Source organism: Vigna umbellata, chromosome 5, assembly GCF_029865625.1.
Source record: "Vigna umbellata cultivar VRB3 chromosome 5, Vumbellata_1.0, whole genome shotgun sequence".
Lineage (NCBI taxonomy): Eukaryota > Viridiplantae > Streptophyta > Magnoliopsida > Fabales > Fabaceae > Vigna > Vigna umbellata.
In genome coordinates, this window is record NC_142169.1 from 40,673,978 (window position 1) to 40,695,590 (window position 21,613).

Sequence of the window (21,613 nt, forward strand, 5' to 3'; positions counted from 1 at the left end):
AAGTAATAATAAAATTGGTAAGACCAAGTATCGTTTCCCAAAGGACTCACGACCTAAACAGTTATGTGATTTCTTGATTAAATTAGACTTGTAAACAAAATCATTGTGTTTGAATTGTGGAAAATAAACATGAATGCAAGTTTTGATCAATTGGATTGAAAGATCCAAAAGTGATTGATGTAAAATATGAATGATTATGTTGTTGGGTTTCCGACTTACCCTATCCACTCTCATGTATTCATGGATTCATCTTTCTTCATTAATGTTAATGCCACTTTCTAATTTACCTCAAACTCGATGTCTCGGTGAAGAAAGCCTACTCCTAATCACTAGTTTACAATGTCTTGTCTCCCTAGAAATTATTCATGCATTACATTCGCACAGAAGCTTAAAGGCAACCAATCCTCCTATTCCTATGTCTAGGTAATATTGCTTCCGGGAGAATTTCCCCAGTTCTAGATTTACCTATATGTGTCCATATAGATAGCATTAGGATCATACCAAATGGTGTGTCCTCTAACATAGCTCATATATTCCTCTTTTATCACCCAACCGCCTTGCATTGGTGTAGAACTCTTTTATCACTACTGTGTTAGCTGGTGCAGGATAAGTGGCTAGTCTCTCCCAATTCCTGTTCTCTAATTGCTCTCCAAACTGTGGAGGAAAATCAAGTATCAACCCAGCCTTCCTTTCCATCAGTAGCCTTCTATCTTGGACAATATTGAAATGGCGCTCATGTGTTGGAATAGGAACGTTCTAGTTCCTTATCCTTCCTCTTAGATCCTATAGTCTTGATTCTTTTGCCCGATGAGGAGGCATCCCCACATCAAACACAATTCACAAAATCACAAGACACATTGTTAAGCATTAGTAAACCATAAACAACTCCTTAAAACCATTCCTCTCACCGTTGAGGGCAAACAGAACCCCTCAACGCAACTTGTACAGAGAACTAGCAAGCAAAACAAGCTCAAACACCATTCTGCAGGAATCACGCTAAGGGGAAATTTCTATTGAGCGACGATTCTGCAAATTTTTCAAAATCACCCAAAAATGCTTCTAATCTCCACCCACATGCATTCTTCCTAGTTCCAGACCCAAATCAAGCAATTTAATCGTTCCAAATAGTGATTAATTCATCTAATCATGCATAAAAATCAAAATCCCTCAAGAATCATGCATAGACAACCATGTTCATACATATTCATGCTTTCAAAAACCCTAGAATGTAAAATGCTTGTACTTACTTGGGTGAAGATGTTGAATATGTGTAGAATGCTCTAGGAATGTGCAAAAATCAGCCCCTAACAACAATGCTCTCCCACAACCCCAAACATGGATGGAAACTTGATTCAAAAGTGGTTTAAAGAGAGATTTTATGAAGGGGGAAGAAGGGAAAAGTAGAGAGAACTCTTTGGAGAGTGCTTTAGAATGTGTGGGAAGAGGGAGATCTGAAAGTGGCGGCCAAGACGCACCCTAGAGTATAAAATTGACCTAATGGGCCAAATCCCGCTGAGCCCAATTAAAACAAGACCAGTTAGCAAAACTGTAGCGTTCACGCTCAGCGGTAATTACCGTTGAGCGGTATTCGCGGCACCAAGTCTCCTTCTTCCTATCTTGCCCTAGGTGTCCTTTACCAATGCCTCTCACTTACCCAATGCATTTAGTCTCTCACATCACTGAAACATTCAAACCCTATAATGCAACTAGAGTAGAATCAAAACAAACAAACAAAGATAAATTCAATCAAATGGGTTGTCTCCCAGGTAGCGCTTGTTTAACGTCACGAGCCTGACCCAAAATCCTCCAGCTCCCTTCAGTTGGCAAATCTTTCTTACCAACACCCATCAGTAGGTGTAAACAAACATAGTATCCTTTAGTAGATACTCTTCGACCTAACATCCATCAGTAGATATTAACCCTGTAAAAAACTCATAACAAAACTAAAATACCAAAAGTTCATAATTACATCACCAATTAAAAATTAAAGTTCTTAAATCAACTGGGTTGCCTCCCAGCAAGCGCTCTTTTAACGTCATTAGCTTGACCCAATAAAGCTCAAGTTCCATCTTCAATGTTGGTGTTCTTCTTTCTGGATATTCTCTTTTTTTTCTTCTTTTTGTTGAATTTCTTCAGGAATTTGATAAAACTAGGAACCTATTTCAATGTCTCAATCATAGGAACTTTAATCTCTAATTTCTTGAAGATTTCCATAAAGCACTCAAATTCCTTCTCCTTCCTATGATACTTCTTTGGATGAGGAAGGGGTTTTTCATATGATTCTTTCTTTTCTCCTCTCGTCCTCTTTTTCTTTTCTCTCACTTTCTTTTTTCCTTCTCTTTTTCCACTCACTTTCTTCATCTTCACACAAATTTTCTTTCTCTTTTCTCTCTCAACCACTTCTCTTTCTTTCTCTACATCTTTATCTTTTTCACTCAACTCTTCTTTTTCTTTTCTCTCTATCTTTTTCTCATCTAAAGTCTTGTCACTTCCAGTGATAATGGTTTGACATTCCTCCCTAGGGTTAACTTTAGTATCAACCCCAAAATCTTCCAATCTCTCAATTACGTGACCAATCTGCATCTCCATCCTTTTGAATGTTGCTTCAATGCTTTTTTGAGTGGAGATGGACTCTTGCATAAATTATTGAAGGGCGTCATCCATTTTTGCCATTCTTTCTAATAGAGAGCTTTGTTGTTGCCATTGTTGTGTTGGTAGTCTCAAATTGTTCGGCAACTTGTCCAAATTGATTTTGATCCATGCTTGAGTGAGATTCCCTCCAGTGGTTGAGATTACCTTGGTAGAATTGAGTGCCCATATAGTTAAATTATTGTCTGAATTGCATCCTACAAGCATTAGGCACAAAACCCTAGAAAACATTTGTTAGCAAAAAAAGATAAAAAAGATAAAAAGATAAAACAAAAAGATAAAAAGATAACAATGAAGTCAAAGCTAATCAATAATCACACAAATAGAATACTTAAACCACGAGTCCCCGGCAACGGCGCCAAAAACTTGTTAACACTCGACAAGTGTACCGAATCGTATCAAGTAATAATAAAATGGTAAGACCAAGTATCGTTTCCCAAAGGACTCACGACCTAGACAGTTATGTGATTTCTTGATTAAATTAGGCTTGTGAACAAAATCATTGTGGTTGAATTGCGAAAAATAATCATGAATGCAAGTTTTGATCAATTGGATTGAAAGATGCAAAAGTGATTGATGTAAAATATGGAATGATGATGTTGTTGGGGTTTCCGACTTATCCTATCCACTCTCATGTATTGATGAATTCATCTTTCTTCATTAATGTTAATGGCACTTTCTAATTTACCTTAAACTCGATGTCTCGGTGAAGAAAGCCTACTCCTAATCACTAGTTTACAATGTCTTGTCTCCCTAGCAATTATTCATGCATTACATTCGCACAGAAGCTTAAAGGCAACCGATCCTCCTATTCCTATGTTTAGGTAATTGATAACAGTTGAAAAACTGTTATTTTTAGACTTAATTTTGACCTTAGAGAAAACCTTTATGACTTAGAAACTAGCTTGTAATCATGTTTTTGCTTATGTTTTGGAAATAAGAGAGTTGGATAGGTTTTATTCTTGGTTTTCCTTGTTTTTGCAGGTTTTAAGATGAATTGAATGGAAGAAGTGAAGTAGCCATAAGTTGGAGTCAGAAAAGGAAGAAAAAGTAAACATGGAGGTGAAACGGGCGTTGATTCAATTGGTCAAGAGCAACCAATTTAATGGGCTATCACATGAAAGTCCATATGAGCATCTCACCACATTTAACACGATTTGCAACACTGTAAAGATCAATGGTGTGTCGGATGAAGCAATAAAGTTTAGTTTGTTTCCTTGCTCATTGGGAGGCAATCTTAAGTTATTGTTGAATCCTTTTCTAGAGGAAAGCTTTACTGAATGGGAAGCCGTGGTTTCAAAGTTCTTAAACAAGTACTTCCCACAATCTAAAATCAACAAAGGGAAGCAAGAGATTTCTTCTTTTAGACAAGGCATGGAGGAGACGTTAGGTCAAGCCTGGGATAGATACAAGAGCTTGTTGAGAAAGACGCCCACTCATGGCTTTGACGAAGCATTTGTAGCCATTCTTTTCCTTGGAGGTCTTGGTTCACAAACCAAGTTGATGTTTAGCTGCCTCAGCTGGAGGTAATATTAAATGCAAGACTCCAGAGGAAGTGATGAGTCGTTATTTCTTGAACTATATTTAGTTTATTGCACTTAAATAAACCAGGGAATTGTGTTTGATTGTCTGTTATTTCCCCGTTTTCTGAATTCTGCTTAATTTGGTCGAAAATTCGTAATTGTGCTAATTTGGGTTTTCTGAGCTGATTAAGTGCATTTCTGGTTGCAGGGAAGTTGTGGAAACATCATCTGGAGCATTGGGATATGGCGTGACACACTCAAAGGCTCAACATTTAGTCATTTAGATTCTAATTAAAGTTGTAATTTCGTTTTCTAGAAGCCCTTAATTAGAATTAGGTGTTTTGGACCCTTTTAGGGGCAATTTTGTAAAAAAGACCCATTTGTAGGACATGTGTCTTTTTGGTTAGGGTTTTTAATTGATCGTGGACCCCATTTGGAAAAAAACTCTCGGCATTTTAGAGAGCCTTGGCCAACCACACAAAGGGGGGTGTCTCGGCTTAGGGGCATCCAGCCGCCACTCTCTCGGATGGCTCTTAGGCTTTGCTTTGAATGTTATTTTGAGGGCTTTTATGCTTATGCTTGAACACGTTTTTACACTGTGATAGTGGATAGGAAATGAAGCACATTTACTTCTCCATTTATTATTTTTTGCAAGCACGGAGGGATGAATGAAAAGTCTTGGTTTTTATTCCAGTAGGGAAATGAGTTTTTCTTTCTTTAGACAATAGCAGCACAAATGTTTTCTTCTTTCTTTTAGATAAGTGTGGATGATGATTTTATCTTAAAAAAAATGTGATTCACGTTGTTGAGCTGGAAGAGAAGTGGAAGGTGATCTCATTAGGTATCACGGCTGGAATGGTGAGCACGTTGATGCAGCCAATTTATTGAGCGGTGAAATGGTGTGAACGGGAATGTGAGCTGGAAGCACTGCTGGAATGAGAAAAGCTATGCCACTTTAATATTGTGATTAAATGCTTTGGAGATTTCTTTTCTTTGAAAAATGAAGAAGTGATTAGGTGAAAGTTGGGGGGAAGCCACATCCAAGAGGTGCTCACGGTGATTGATGGTTTCTTTTAGAAAAAGCTGATTTATTTTAGTTGAAAGAATGTGCACAAGGTGTCAAATTATTTTCTTTTCTTGATCAAAGAGGAGAGAACGGTTATTGAAGGAAGGTGGGATCACGACCTGAGTTGGTGCAGCTGCCATGTGGAGAAGAATTCATCCACTTTAGAAAGCAAAAGTGGAAGGGTGGTTGGTGATTTACGTGAAGAAAGAAGAAGTGACCCACGTGATGCATTTCTTTTATTTCTTTGAGAATGGACAACTTCACTAGATGGGAGTAGTAGTTGTACGGTGGTAATTTGAGAGAAGATGTTGGAAGGGCACCATGCTGGAAGGAAGAAGCATTCCAATTATTTTAATTTTCTTTAAAGAGAACACATGGAAGTGTCACAGCCAAGGAGTATTTTTCTTTTTGAAGCATTTGCAAATTTCAATTTCTTTTGATAGATGAATGGGTTACGGTTAAGTAGAGAAGTTTTATTTTCTTTTATTTCTTTTGCCTTAAAATATTTTATATTATATGTTGAAATGATTTTCTTCTTTTTGGTGGTGAATGTGTAGGATAGATGACAATATTGTGCATTTAATGTTTTAGCTCAAGAGTTACATTTTTACCGCTTAAATTGTATTTGGATATTTATCTGTTGTAGTTTCCATTTTAATGCTTTCATTTATATTTGGTTGTGTTTAATTTTCATTTTTAGTCAAATTGCATTCACAAACCTTTCACAAAAACCCCTTCTAATGTGTTCGACCTATTACCTAAACCACAATTGGTCCTTGAGAGACGACCTAGGAGTCACTTCCTAGCACTGTACTTCATTTATTTGCACATCAAATTTGATGGGCCGCGACAGCCGCATCAGGAAGCCACTGAATTGATTGACAACATTGCTACTAATGATAATGAGATGCATAATGAAGGAGGAGCTCCAATTCAACAGAAGGGAGTTCTACAGTTACAATCTCAAGATGCCTTGCTTGCACAGAACAAAATCATAACTCAACAGTTGGAGAATTTGACAAAGACACTTGTTGAGTTGCCAAAGGAGCTAAAGAATGTTTCACAGGTTCAATAACAACTTTGTGAACTGTGTGGTGGTGATCATATCAATGGTCAATGCGTTTTTCCAGTGGAGGCTTTAGAAAATGTCAATTTCATGGCTAATGAGTTTCCATACCGCCAAGGGAACTACAAACAAGGGTGGAAACCACACCCAAGCATGGGTCAAGGTTAGAATGGACAAGCTGGACAAGCAGGACAATTTAATAGACCACAGCAACAACCATCAATATGGCACATGTATCTGCACTAAATGAGAAATCATCAAAGCTTGAAGAAACTGTTCAACAATTTATTCAGGTGACTATCTCCAATCATAAAAGCACTGAAGCTACAATTAGAAATTTGGAGATATAGATGGGCCAAATGGCTAAGGATTTGTAGGATATGCCTAATTAGAGTTTTGGGGCTAATACTGAGGTTAACCCTAGGAAAGAGTGCAAAGTTATTGTAAGTGCAAATGACAAGACGGTGGATGAGAAAGAGAGTGTTGAGTTGGAAAAAAGAGTGGAGAGAAAAGAAGAGATACTAGGTGAGGATGAGAAAAGAGAGAATGAAAAGAAGAGGGGAGAGAAAAAAATTGAGAAAAGTGATAAAATTCTTCCTTATCCTAAGGGGACTGAAAAGATTGAAAAAGAGAGACAATTTGGGCACTTTAAAGACATCTTCAGGAAATTGGAGATTACAATACCTTTGAATGAAGCATTACAACAAATTCCAGCTTATGCAAAGCACATGAAGCAAGTCTCCACAAAGAAGAGATATCTAGATAAAAAGGGAGATTGCAGTGCTATTGAGAGAAGCCTCTTCCTCCAAAGGTGAAAGATCCAAGAAGTTTTACTATTCCTTGCATCACAGGGAAGGAGAGAATAAGGAAAACCCTAATTGATTTAGGGTCAAGCATTAATTTGATGCCTTTATCTCTACTTCAAAGGATTGGTGATCTTGAAGTCAAGCCAACAAAGGTGACTTTGCTAATGGCGGATGGATCTTCCAAGAGACCTTATGGTGTGGCGGAAGATGTGATGGTTTGCATAGACAAACTAAAATTCCTGGTAGATTTTGTGGTGATGGAGATGAAGGAGGATGAGAAGGTCCCAATCATTCTTGGAAGACCGTTTATGAAAACGGAAAAGGTAATAATCAATGTGGATGATGGGATGATAGTGCTTCAAGACCGAGAAGAAAAGGTGATCTTTAATGTCTTCAAAGGGGAGCAGCAGATTCAAAAGAAGGAGGCTAGTCATAAAGTTGCATGTAAGGATGCACCCTTGACTAGTTCAAAAGCTGCAAAACTGGTCTTCAAAGGTAAACATTGTTTCTTGTCACACGTTAGGGAAGAAGAAAAAGATGGAAAAGGAAGGAAGGTTCATGATGACTTTATCCAAGCACAACTCAAACTTGGTACACCAGTAAGATTCAAGAACAAGTTGTGGGTTGTGAAAGACTATAAAGAGAATGGAGTGATAGAAATTGAAGCTCCATATTCAAGGAGAGTCAAAAAGGTGGACCGAAAGCAGTAGATGAGTTGGTATGATGAAAGAAAAAGGAACACCAACAGTGAAGATGGAACATGAGCTTGTTGGGTCAAGCTAATGACGTTAAAAGAGCGCTTACTGGGAGGCATCCCAGTGATTTGAGAACATTAATTGCTTTGATTTTGGTTATGTAATTTTATAAACTTTGGGACATTGATTTATGTTGTTTGAGATTTTATGGTATAACATCTACTGATGGATGCTAGGTGGTTTAGTATCCACTGAAGGATATCAGGTTTGTTTACACCTACTAATGGGTGTTGGTAAGAAAGATTTGGACTTACTAAAGGGTGCTGGAGGATTTTGGGTCAGGCTGGTGACGTTAAACAAGCGCTACCTGGGAGGCAACCCAATTGATTTATTTTATCTATGTTTGTTTGTTTTGATTCTGCTTTAGATGCATGATAGGGATGGAATGTATGAGTGATGTGAAAACATAAATGCATGAGGTGCATGAGAGGCATGAGTATAAGACACCTAGGGCAAGCTAGGAAGAAGGAGAGGAGGTGCCGCAAATGCCGCTCAGCGGAAATTTCTGCTGAGCGCCAACACTGCAAAGTTGGGTGGACTGATTTGGTTCAATTGGGCTTCGCGAGATTAGGCCCATTTGGGTATTTTTATACCCTAGGGCACGACTTTGCTTCTATTTTCAGATCTCCCTCTTCCCACACACTCTTAAGCACTCTCCAAAGAGTTTTCCTCACTTTTCCCTTCTTCCCCCTTCACAAAATCTCTCTTCCACTCACTTTTGCACCAAGTTTTATTTCAAGTTTGGGGTTGGTGAGAGCATTGTTTTTGGGGGCTGACTTCTTCACATTCCTAGAGCATTTTTCACTCATTTAGCATCTCCACCCAAGTAAGTACAAGCATTTTTTCCATTCTAGGATTTTCAAAGCATGAATTGGTATGAACATGTTTGTCTAAGCATGATTCTTCAGGGATTTTGATTTTTATGCATGATTAGATGAATTAACTGCTGTCTGGACCGATTAAATTGTTGGATTTGGGTCTGGAACAAGGAAGAACACATGTGGGCGGAGATTAGGAGCATTTAAACAAGATTTTGAAAAATCTGCAGAATCGACGCTCAGTAGAAATTTCCCCTGAGCGCGATTCTGACAGAATTGTTTTTCTTGCTTCTTTTTGTTGCTGGCTTGTTATATAGGGTTCCGTTGAGGGGTTTTGATTGCCCTCAGCGGTGATAGGACTGATCTTAGGGTGTTGTTTGTGGTTTTTTAATGCTTAACAATATGTCTTATGGTTTTGTGAATTATGTTTGATGTACGGATGGCCTCCTCATCGGGCAAGAGAATCAAGACTGTAGGATCCAAGAGGAAGGATAAAGAGCTAAAATGCTCCTATGCTAACAAGTTCCTATCTCGCAAGCATGAGTGCTACTTTAAAGTTGTCCAAGATAGGAGGCTACTTTTGGAAAGGAAGGCTGGACTAATACCTAACTTTGCTCCACAGTTTGGGGAGCAACTGAAGAACAGGAACTGGGGGAGGCTAGCCACTTACCCTGCACCAGCTAACATAGTAGTGGTGAAAGAATTGTACACCAACGCAAGAAGGTTGGGTGATCATCCTGCTAAGGTACTTGGTTTAATGAGTTGTGCTGCAATGCTTTGGTATGATGTGATAAATTGTTTGTGATGAGAAAAATTCTTGTGTTTGCTCTATTGCTTTGTGATGTAAGTTAATGATTGGTGAGGCTTTTAAGCATAGGTGATGGTTGCTCATAGTATTGTTAAAAATAGATGCATGATTTCAAGCATGATTAATATGTTGGGCAAGATGTTTATCAAATTGTGGAACTTGAGTTAACTTGTGAGAGATTAGGCTCCAGAGTTTTTGATGGATTAAGTGCTATTGCTTTGGAAGCATGATTGATTTTGCCTAATTTTCTATGATTGAACCACTTGCTTGCCTTTTACAAATGATCAAGGTCATGTTTTTCTTCTCCCTTAGAGCCAATGTTTATAGGTAAACCTAATAAAGATCAATGTTTTCTCTAACCTTTGCACCTTGAGCCTAAATTTGAAAAGTGGAAAAACCCTTTTTGAAATCCTTACCTTGAGTTAAGTAGAATATGTTTTTGTGGTAATGGAGAATGGTTCAAGTTTGGGGTGGTGAGAAATCGAAAAGAACTTTGTGAAATTCATTAAAGAGCATTGGGCAAAAGAAAAAAGTAAAAGAGAAGAAAAGAAAGAAAAGAAAAGGTTAAGCCCAATGCAAGTAAAGTTTGGGAATGAGTTGAGTATTGGTTTCTCACATAAAAAAGGAGAAAGAGAGATTATTGTTAATGTGAATGAATGAATTATGAACTCTCTTAACTCAAGGAATTTTGTTGTCTAGAAAAACCAATTGCCTTCTTAGCCCAGCCTTAATACAAGCCTTGAAAAGCCCTTGTGATGATAACTTGCTTGTAAGTGTGTTTGATATCTGGTTAAATGAAAGGCAAAGTTGATTCATGTGACATTGTTATAGTAGAGTGTAAGAGTGTCACCTCACTATACACCTTTGAGTTGAGTGAAACACTTTTGAATGCTTGAGTGAAATACTTTTGAGGGCTTAAGCGAAAAACTATCTTTGGTGAGGAATAGTTCCATGCACTTTATGATAACATTCTTGCTTGGTTGTTGATGAGGCTTGTATCTGTTGCGTATGTCTTGATTATGTGAGCACCATAGTTGAAGCTTGATTGGCTAAAGCATCATTCTATCTTGACTAATTTTTCTATGATGAGCAAACATGAGTGATTTACTTGTCCTAGAAGAAAATGCTTTTTGGTGTGCTAAACCATTGTAGTATGAGTATTTTGTTTAAGCCAAGTTACATTTTGCTTGAGGACAAGCAAAGTTTCAAGTTTGGGGTTGTGATAACAGTTGAAAAACTGTTATTTTTATACTTAAGGCTTAAATGCTTACTTCATCCCCATGTTAAGCGGTGAATTTTTGTTTAGTACCCAGTTTTAAAAATGAAGACATTGGGTCCCTATGTTATGAAAAGTATATGAATAAGGTCCACAAAAAAAGAACAAGTTCAACAAATCATCAAAGAAAAAGCTGAACAAGAGAGAGAAAAAGTTGGATAGCAGAAGAGAGAAGAGAAAATGTACGGGCACATCAGCATGGACTTAACGTTGTTGCTGTGAACTTAACGGACAGGACCTTATTCATACATTTTTCGTAATATAGGGACCCAATGTCTTCATTTTTAAAACCGGGTACTAAACAGAAATTCACCTCTTAACATTGATAACAGTTGAAAAACTGTTATTTTTATACTTAAAATTGATATCAAAAACAACCTTAATGACTAGAAACTAGCTTGGAATCATGCTTTTGCTTATGTTTTTGGAAATAAGAGAGTTGGACAGATTTTATGCTTAATTTCCTTGTTTTTGCAGGTTTTTGAGATGAATTTGATGAAAGAAGTGAAGTGGGACAGAGATGGAATCAGAAAAGGACACAAAAAGTTCAAAAGAAGAGAAGTCGCAAGTACTGCTCAGCGCCAATTACCATTGAGGGGTAAAAATGCAACTGAGGGCCAAAATAGAAGACGCGCTATTGTCGCTGAGCGGTATTTACCGCTGAGCACCACTTTTATGGGCTTGGGCCTACTTTTCTGTAATTTTTAGAATAATATATAAGGTTTTAGTTAACCTAGGTCAGTCATCTTTGGCTAGGACGAAGCAGAAACACACTCTTTCACCCCTTTGAGGAGGATTTTGGATGCTACAGCTCCTTTCTCACCTTTCTAGGGTTTTATCTTCCACTCTTTCATTGTATTTCATCTAGTTTGACCATGAATATGGTGAACTAAACTTTTATTGTTGTTGGGGAATTGATAACAGTTGAAAAACTGTTATTTTCATGCTTAAAATTGACACTAAAAGCAACCTTTATACTTAGAAACTAGCTTGAAATCATACTTTTCTTCATATTTTCAGAAATAAGAGAGCTGGACAGGTTTATGCTTGATTTCAGTGTTTTTGTGCAGGTTTTAAGGTGAATTTAGTGAAAGAAGTGAAGAAGGAGAGAGATGGAATCAGAAAAGACATCAAAAAGTGCAAAAGGAGAAGTCGCAAGTACCGCTCAGCGGTAGTTTACCGCTGAGCGGCACTCAGGAGCTCACAGGAGGACCGTTGAGGGGCAAAATGGCCGCTGAGGGGAAGAAACTACTCACGCACTTACCGTTGAGCGGCACTTTACCGCTGAACGGCACACTTATGGGCTTGGACCTAGATTTTTTGTAATTTTAGAATAGTATATAAGCTTTAGGACGTCCTAGGGTTTGTATCTTTGGCAGAAACGAAGCAAACACTCTCTCTTCCACCCCTTTGAAGGAGGATCTTGGATGCTCAGGCTACCTCTTCACCTTTCTAGGGTTTTATCCTTCATTCTTTCATTATTGTTCATCTAGGTTCACCATGAATATGGTGAACTAAACCTTGTATGTTTGTTGGGGAATCAATGTAATCTTTTGAAGCTCTCATATATGGAATTTGTGCTTGCATCTTAATCTAAGATTTATGCTTTCTTTCATCATTAGTTAGGATTTTTCCTCTTTGCTTAATGCTTGCTTTGTTTAACTCATTCAATGCATGATTATTGATTTTGTCAATACGGGAACGTACGGGGAAGTCTAGATCCGGGGAATTACTCCCAATATTATATTGGTTGTCGTTAAGCTCCTGCACTTGATGAACTAATTATTAGGAATGCTAGGAATTGTACGAACTCGTAATTAGGGAGAAGCCTTCTTGAAAGGTACTTTAGAGAGTGACATTAACAATGATGAATTGAATGTTGAATTCCTAAAATATATGAGAGTGGATAAGATGAAATTGACCCCCAACAACATATTCATATATATATTTCATTGAAAGTGCTTGTCTTTTGCTTTTGCCATTGATCAAAACCTCATGCATACATGTTTATTTTCTGTTTTGCATATTAAACCTCAATTATTTCGTTCTTAAGTCTTAGCTAATCAACAAACCACACAACTAAACTAGGCCGTGAGTCCTTTGGGAGAACGATACTTGGTCTTACCAAGTTTATTACTTGAACGATTCGGTCATACTTGCCGATTGTAAAACAAGTTTGTGACATCATATTTTGGTGATCATAAATTTGTCCATCAAGTTTTTGGCGCCGCTGCCGGGGACTCTAGTTTAACTGTTAATTTGTGTGATTATTGATTATCTTTGACTTTAATTTTGAATTTCTGTTTTTATTTTCTGTTTTTATTTTTTCGGTTTTTATTAGATTAGATTTTATTTTATTTTATTTTATCTTATCCTCTGAACCTTTTATCTTCTGAATCTATATCTTTTCCTATATCTTTTTGTGCTAACAAATCTTTTCTAGGGTTTTGTTTTCTTGTGCATGGAGGAGGCAATTAGAACAAGGAGCAAGAAAACAACAGAACCTCTTCTTGAAGGTTTAGACGAGAGTAGACGGAGGAGAAGAATCCGAACATCTAGAGAACTTTTCCCTCCTCCGGAAACTCTGTTGCAACCATCACCACAAGGTTCTGTTCATAGCACAGAAAATATGGAGAACAACAATGTTAGAAGAACTCTTGCTGATTACACCAATACAGCTGGACCTCAGCACTTTAACAGTATAGCTAGACCTAGAGTCAATGCAGCTAACATGGAGGTCAAACCAGCATTGATCCAACTGGTGAAGAGCAATCAATTCAATGGGTTATCTCATGAAAGCCCATATGAGCACCTCACTACATTCAATGAGATTTGCAACACAGTCAAAATTAATGGGGTACCAGACGAAGCTATCAAACTTAGCTTGTTTCCTTTCTCATTGGGAGGCAATGCTAAGCTTTGGTTGAATTCCTTCCCAGAAGAAAGTTTCACAGAGTGGGAAGCAGTGGTAACAAAGTTTTTAAACAAGTACTTTCCACAATCAAAGGTGACAAAAGGCAAGCAAGAGATTTCTTCATTTAAGCAGGGTATGGAAGAATCACTGGGGCATGCATGGGATAGATACAAAAGCTTGCTCAGAAAAACACCCACGCATGGCTTTGAAGATCAGGAAGTAGTCTTAACTTTCCTTGGAGGGCTTGGTTCACAAACCAAGATGATGCTGGATGCCTCAGCAAGAGGCAATATTAAATGGAAAACTCCAGAGGAAGCAATAGAGATTATAGAAAACATGGCTACTAGTGATAATGAGCTACACAATGAGAGAGGAGCTCCTATGCAAAAAGGAGTCCTCCAATTACAGACACATGATGCCCTGCTAGCTCAAAACAAAATTCTAACTCAACAGCTAGAGACTCTGACCAAAACTCTTGCACAATTACCCAAAGAGTTGAAAACTGTTGCACAGGTACAAACCCAGTTGTGCGAATTGTGTGGAGGCGACCATATCAATGGTCAATGTGCCTTTCCAGTTGAAGCCGTAGAGGATGTTAATTTCATGGCCAATCAATTTCCATACCGTCAAGGGAACTACAATCAAGGGTGGAAACCACACCCAAGCATTGGTCAAGGACAAACTGGGTAAGCTAGTCAATATAATAAGGAGCAGCAGCAACCCACCTTATGGCAACAGTTATCTATGCTTAATGAAAGATCAACAAGGTTGGAAGAAACTCTTCAGCAATTCATTCAGAAAACTGAATCTTCTCAAAAGAGCACTGAAGCCACTATTAAGAACTTGGAGATTCAAATGGGTCAGATTACCAAGCAATTGGAAGAAAGGCCAAATAGAAATTTTGGGGCTAATACTGAGGTTAACCCCAGATAAGAGTGCAAGGTGGTAAAGAGTGTTGATGATGAGAAAGTTGAGTTAGATACAGAAGAGAGAAGAGAAATAGAGAGCAAAAGTACTTTTCCTTTTCCAATCCATCAAGGGAAACAACTGGACTTCACAGAATTATTCAGAATGATGGATAATGATGCACCTTGGGAGCAGATTCTGCAACAGATCACAGTTTACACGAAATCTGATGAAAACATCTCTACAAAGAAAAGACGTAGAGATGATGAAGCAAAGGAGTGTATAACTGTTAAAAAAGAGTCATTCCCTCCTAAAGCAACAGATCTAGGCAGTTTTTCTATCCCTTGTACCATAGGGAAGAAAAAGGTGAAGAAAGCTCTCCTTGATTTAGGTTCAAGTGTTAACTTGATACCTTATTCTTTACTGGAGCAAATCAGCAATGTTAAAGTGAAACCTGTAAAGTTTAATCTAGTAATGGCCGATGGATCTTCAAAGGAGCCATGTGGGATTGCAGAGGACATTATAGTTTGTGTTGGCAAGCTTCAGTTCTTGGCAGACTTTGTGGTGATGAAGATGGAGACAGAGAAGATACCTATCATACTTGGAAGACCGTTTAAAAAACGGCCAGAGCTATCATTGATGTAAATGAAGGTATAGTAGTGCTCTAGGACAGGGAGGAGAGAGTGGTTATAGAAGTCTTTAAAGATGAGACGCAAACACAGGAGGAAGAAGCTAGTTATAAAGCTGCATTTCAAGATGCACCCATGACTAGCAGTAAAGATGAAAATCTCAAGGTTGCAGGTAACCATTGTTTGTTGTTTCAGGTACACAAGGAAGAAAAGATTGCAAGAGGAGGAGAAATTCCTAGTGACGGGGAGAAAAGAAGACTCCAACTTGGCACACCTGTAAGAATCAAGGACAGGTTGTGGGTTGTGAAGGGCTTTAAAGAGAAGGAGATGATAGAGATAGAGTCTCCACATTCTAGAAGGACCAAAACAGTTCACAGGAAACAGCTGAGGAGTTGGTGGAATGACAACATCAACTATAAAGAAGGAACTTGAGCTTTACTGGGTCAAGCTAATGACGTTAAAAGAGCGCTTGCTGGGAGGCAACCCAGTGATTTTAGAACTTTTAAATTTTACTTTGGTTTGTAATTTTTAAATCTATTGAACAATATTTTGCTGAACATAGCATCTACTGAAGGATGCTAAGTGTGTAACACCTACTGATGGATGTTGGTGAGAAAATTTTAACACCTACTGATGGGTGTTGGTGGATTTTGGGTCAGGCTCGTGACGTTAAACAAGCGCTACCTGGGAGGCAACCCAGTTGATTGATTGTTTTTGTTTGTTTTATTTTAGTTAGGGTTTGCATAAGTATTTTAAACATTGAATTGCAGGGAACCAGTGAGGGGCATGTCTAGGAGGCACGTAGGTTAAGAAAAGAAGGAGAAGAGCACTTCACGAAAGTGCCGCTGAGCGACAACTTACCGCTGAGCGGTACTCTCACAGAATGGGCTTTAGTTCCCCTTAGCGGAACCCGAGCCCATTAGGGTATTTTTATACCCCAAGCTGCGTTTTAGGTTTTCTTTCCAGGCTCTTCTCTGCACAAACACTCCCACATACCTTTTCCAAGGTTTTCCACATCTTTTCATTCTTTCCTCTTGAAAATTTCTCTTCCACTCACTTGCTCACTAGTGTTCCATTCAAGTTTGGGATTGGAAGAGAGTATCTTAGATTGGAAACATTCTCATTGCATCTAGTATCTCCACCCAAGTAAGTAGAATGCATTTTGTTCATTCTAGGGTTTTTGATTTTGAATGTGATTGTCAAAGCATGATTATTTAGGGGTTTTGATTTTTATGCATGATTTGATGATATATTTGATGTTTGAACCGATTAAACTGCATGATTATAAACTGGAAAACTGAAAATTGCATTTGGGTGGAGTTAGGACAACTTTAAGAGAGATTTTTCAAAACTCTGCAGAGTTACCACTCAGGGGTAAACTGCCGCTGAGCGGCACTCTGCCAGACCTGAGTTTTCTTGAATTTTTGCGTTCTGGACTATGGCACTGGTGGCGCTGAGGGGAAATTCTGGCCCTCAGCGGTGGTTTAGCTTCTAAAGGAGTTGTGTTCTGTGTTTTACTAATGATTAACATCATGTTCTGTGGTTTTGCAATTGTGTTTGAATGCAGGAATGGCATCCTCTTCAGGAAAGACATTGAAAACCATGGCAACCAAGAGAAAGGAAAAGGAACCAGAGCAACCTCACTCTAGCAGCTTCCTCTCTAGGAAACATGAGAAGCACTTTAGGGTGGTTCAGGACAGCAGACTTATGATGGAAAGAAAAGTTGGAATGATACCTAACTTTGCTCCTCAATTTGGAGAGCAAGTGTTAGGGAATGACTGGGGAAAGCTAGCCACCTATCCTACACCTGCCAACATAGTTGTGGTAAAGGAATATTATACCAATGCAAAGAAGATTGGTGATTATCCAGCTGAGAATTATTTGGGTTATGTCAGAGGCCATGCTATCAGGTATGATCCTGATTCTATCAATAACTTCCTGGACACTGTTTGGGCTGGTGAGCAGTGCCAGTTTGCTCTTTGCATGGAGGAAGGTGCTGATTATGAGGATGTGGAGAGAGTACTATGCATACCTGGAGGACACTTCCAAAGGAATAGATCTGGTTCAATGGTTAACATTAGGAGGACGGATTTGACTCCTCTTGCAAAGTATTGGATGGCGTTTTCTCATGCCAACATTTAGCCATGTTCACATGTGTCAGATATTACTCTCAGCAGGGCACTATTCATCTACTGTGTTATCAGAAACTTAAATGTTAATATTGGGCAGGTGATAGCTGATGAGATTAGTGTGTGCGCCAATACCTCAAACAACAAAGCACCACTAGGACATCCATCCTTGATCACTCACCTTTGCAAGATAGCTGGGGTGGACACTTCTGCTCCATCATTTGAGAGGCCAAGAAAAGCTATTGATGAGGCTTATTACAGACAGTACTGTGGAGGTGAGGAAGCAGCTCAGCCAGTTCCACCACGCTGTGCTCGTAGAGAGAGAGGGCCAGCACAGAGCCAGACATCTGCTGAGACACATGAAGCAGAACCATTCCAGATGAGGGACATGTATATGTCTCTTATAGGTGCTCAGTTGCAGTCCATTCACAGAGGGCAGGTGGCTATTGCTGAGATGATTGTGGGAATGTATGATACACCTCCAGCCCACAGGTGGACTATGGATGAATTCCATAATGTGGTAGCTTGGCCAGAGGAACCAGTGCATGGAGGAGGAGCTGAAGCTTCAGTTAGAGAGATGGAAGAAGATGAAGCTGATGATGATGATGCATTTGAAGATGATGAAGATGAGGAGGAAGAGGAAGATACAGAGGACAGCTCAGATTGATGAGGAGCTGAGATAGCATTTACTGATGAATGTTATCATATGCTTATGCGTTTGTTGGTTTAAGTTTTCTGAACTTATCTGTTTTTGTTTTTAGATTAGGGTTTGATGTACTCTATTGAACACCTGGTTTGTTATGATGGTTTGCTATTAACTGTGATTGTTTGATAAGTAATGCTTGATGATGCTTATTGATTGATTGATGTTGAGATTATGTGCACATTAAAATGCTTATACAGGTGATTCACAAGCTTTGTGAACAAATGCAGGATATTATGATTGTGATTGTGAAATTAAGCAGGATGTGTATGTCAAATGTGAATGAGCTTATATGTGAGGTTTTGAGCTCCAGAGTTGTTATTGTTAAATGCTATTACTTTGAAAGCATGAATGACTTTGCCCAGGTTTTCTATGATTGAATCAATTGCTTGTTTTGCATCATATGATCAAGGCCGTTTGTTGGAACCTTTTTTATTGGCCAAATTCATAAAGTTAGCCCACTAAAAGAGAACACTTTGTGTTCTATCCTTTGAACCCTTAGCCTTGAACATACACTGAAAACCCTTGATTGAAAATCTTTACCTTGAGTTAAGTAGAAGATCTTGTGTTGTATTGTTAAATGTTCAAGTTTGGGGTTATTGGGAAAACATGAGAAAGGAAAAGCATTGAGCTAATAGCTAAAAAGTAAGAATATGCAAAGAAAAAGAAAAGAAAAGAAAAAAAGAAGCAAAGCTCAATGCAAATGCAAAAGCCAAGTTGGGAAAAATAAGAATGATTGTGTTGATTATGATTCTCTTAACTCAAGGATTTTGTGATCCAGAAAAACCAATTTTCTTGTTAGCCCAGCCACATTATAAGCCATTGAAAAGTCCTTGTGATGATGCATGCTTGTGAATGTTTTTATTGTGGTAAAATGAAAAGCAAAGTTGATTCATGTAAAATTGTGATAGTGGAGTGAATGAGTGAAACACTTTACCTCTTATACACTTGTGTGTTGAGTGAAACACTTTACCTAGTGAGGAAACATTCCATAAGCACATGAACATCCATGCTTAATTGATTAATCATTCATGAAAAATAACATTTGATGGAATTTAAATGACTTTGTGAACACCAAAGCATGTGCACATCTTGATTGAACTCTTGGTCATAAGTTTGAGTGAAGTTGTTACTTATCTTGAAAAAGAGAATTTTTGAATGAGTGAACCATCATATGAATTGGTTGAAGATTGAGTTACATCTTGTTTGCTTGAGGACAAGCAAAGTTTTAAGTTTGGGGTTGTGATAACAGTTGAAAAACTGTTATTTTCATGCTTAAAATTGACACTAAAAGCAACCTTTATACTTAGAAACTAGCTTGAAATCATACTTTTCTTCATATTTTCATAAATAAGAGAGCTGGACAGGTTTATGCTTGATTTCAGTGTTTTTGTGCGGGTTTTAAGGTGAATTTAGTGAAAGAAGTGAAGAAGGAGAGAGATGGAATCAGAAAAGACATCAAAAAGTGCAAAAGGAGAAGTCGCAAGTACCGCTCAGCGGCAGTTTACCGCTGAGCGGCACTCAGGAGCTCACGGAAGGACCGCTGAGGGGCAAAATGGCCGCTGAGGGGAAGAAACTACTCACGCACTTACCGCTGAGCGGCACTTTACCGCTGAGCGGCACACTTATGGGCTTGGACCTAGATTTTTTGTAATTTTAGAATAGTATATAAGCTTTAGGACGTCCTAGGGTTTGTATCTTTGGCAGAAACGAAGCAAACACTCTCTCTTCCACCCCTTTGAAGGAGGATCTTGGATGCTCAGGCTACCTCTTCACCTTTCTAGGGTTTTATCCTTCATTCTTTCATTATTGTTCATCTAGGTTCACCATGAATATGGTGAACTAAACCTTGTATGTTTGTTGGGGAATCAATGTAATCTTTTGAAGCTCTCATATATGGAATTTGTGCTTGCATCTTAATCTAAGATTTATGCTTTCTTTCATCATTAGTTAGGATTTTTCCTCTTTGCTTAATGCTTTCTTTGTTTAACTCATTCAATGCATGATTATTTATTTTGTCGATACGGGAACGTACGGGGAAGTCTAGATCCGGGGAATTACTCCCAATATTATATTGGTTGTCGTTAAGCTCCTGCACTTGATGAACTAATTATTAGGAATGCTAGGAATTGTATGAACACGTAATTAGGGAGAAGCCTTCTTGAAAGGTACTTTAGAGAGTGACATTAACAATGATGAATTGAATGTTGAATTCCTAAAATATATGAGAGTGGATAAGATGAAATTGACCCCCAACAACATATTCATATATATATTTCATTGAAAGTGCTTGTCTTTTGCTTTTGCCATTGATCAAAACCTCATGCATACATGTTTATTTTCTGTTTTGCATATTAAACCTCAATTATTTCGTTCTTAAGTCTTAGCTAATCAACAAACCACACAACTAAACTAGGCCGTGAGTCCTTTGGGAGAATGATACTTGGTCTTACCAAGTTTATTACTTGAACGATTCGGTCATACTTGCCGATTGTAAAACAAGTTTGTGACATCATATTTTGGTGATCATAAATTTATCCATCAGGAATCAATGTAATCCTTTTGCAACTATCATGTATGGAATTTGTTCTTCAAAATCTTCTTTAAGATACATGCTTTCTTTCATTAATTGTTAGGGGTTTTCCTCTTTGCTCAAAGCATGCATTTTTTAACTCATTCGATGTCATGATCATTGATTTTGTCGATATGGACCCATACGGGGAAATCTAGATCTGGGGAATCTCTCCCAATAGTAGTATAAACCTAGAAAGAGGAGTATGATGGTTGGTTTCCTTTAAGCTTCTATTCACTATGATGCATGATTAATTGCTAGGGAGACAAGACATTGTAAACTAGTGATTATGATTAGGCTTTCTTCACCGAGACATCGGGTTTAAGGTAATTTAGAAAGTGGCATTAACAACTAATGAAAAAAGATGAATTCCTGAATACATTTGAGTAGATAAGGATGAAATTGATAAACCCCAACAACATAATCATCCACATATTTCAATTCACGTGTTTTTGTTTCTTCTTACCATTGATCAATCCATGCATACATATTTACTTTTCAGTACTTGCATTTAAATCTTAATCAATTGGTTTTACAAGTCTTAGCTAATCAATAAACCACACAACTATCTAGGCCATGAGTCCTTTGGGAGAACGATACTTGGTCTTACCAGGTTTCTTACTTGATACGATTCGGTTACACTTGCCGAGGGTCTAACAAGTTCTTGACTCCGTTTTCGGGGATTAAAGATTTGTTCATCAAGTTTTTGGCGCCATTGTCGGGGACTCGTGGTTGAACTATTCTATTTATGTGATTTTTGATTAACTTTGACTTGATTTGTATATTTTTATTCTTTTATTTTTATTTTATTTTTCCTTTTATTTTTGTTTTTATGCTTTTGTATTTCTAATTTTATTTGTTTTATCTTTTTATCTTTCTATCTTCTATCTTTTTTTTTATCTTCTTTATCTTTTTGTACTAACAATTATGTCTAGGAACTTGTTTTCTTGTGTATGCAGGAAGCAATTCACACTAGAACCAAGAAAAATTCAG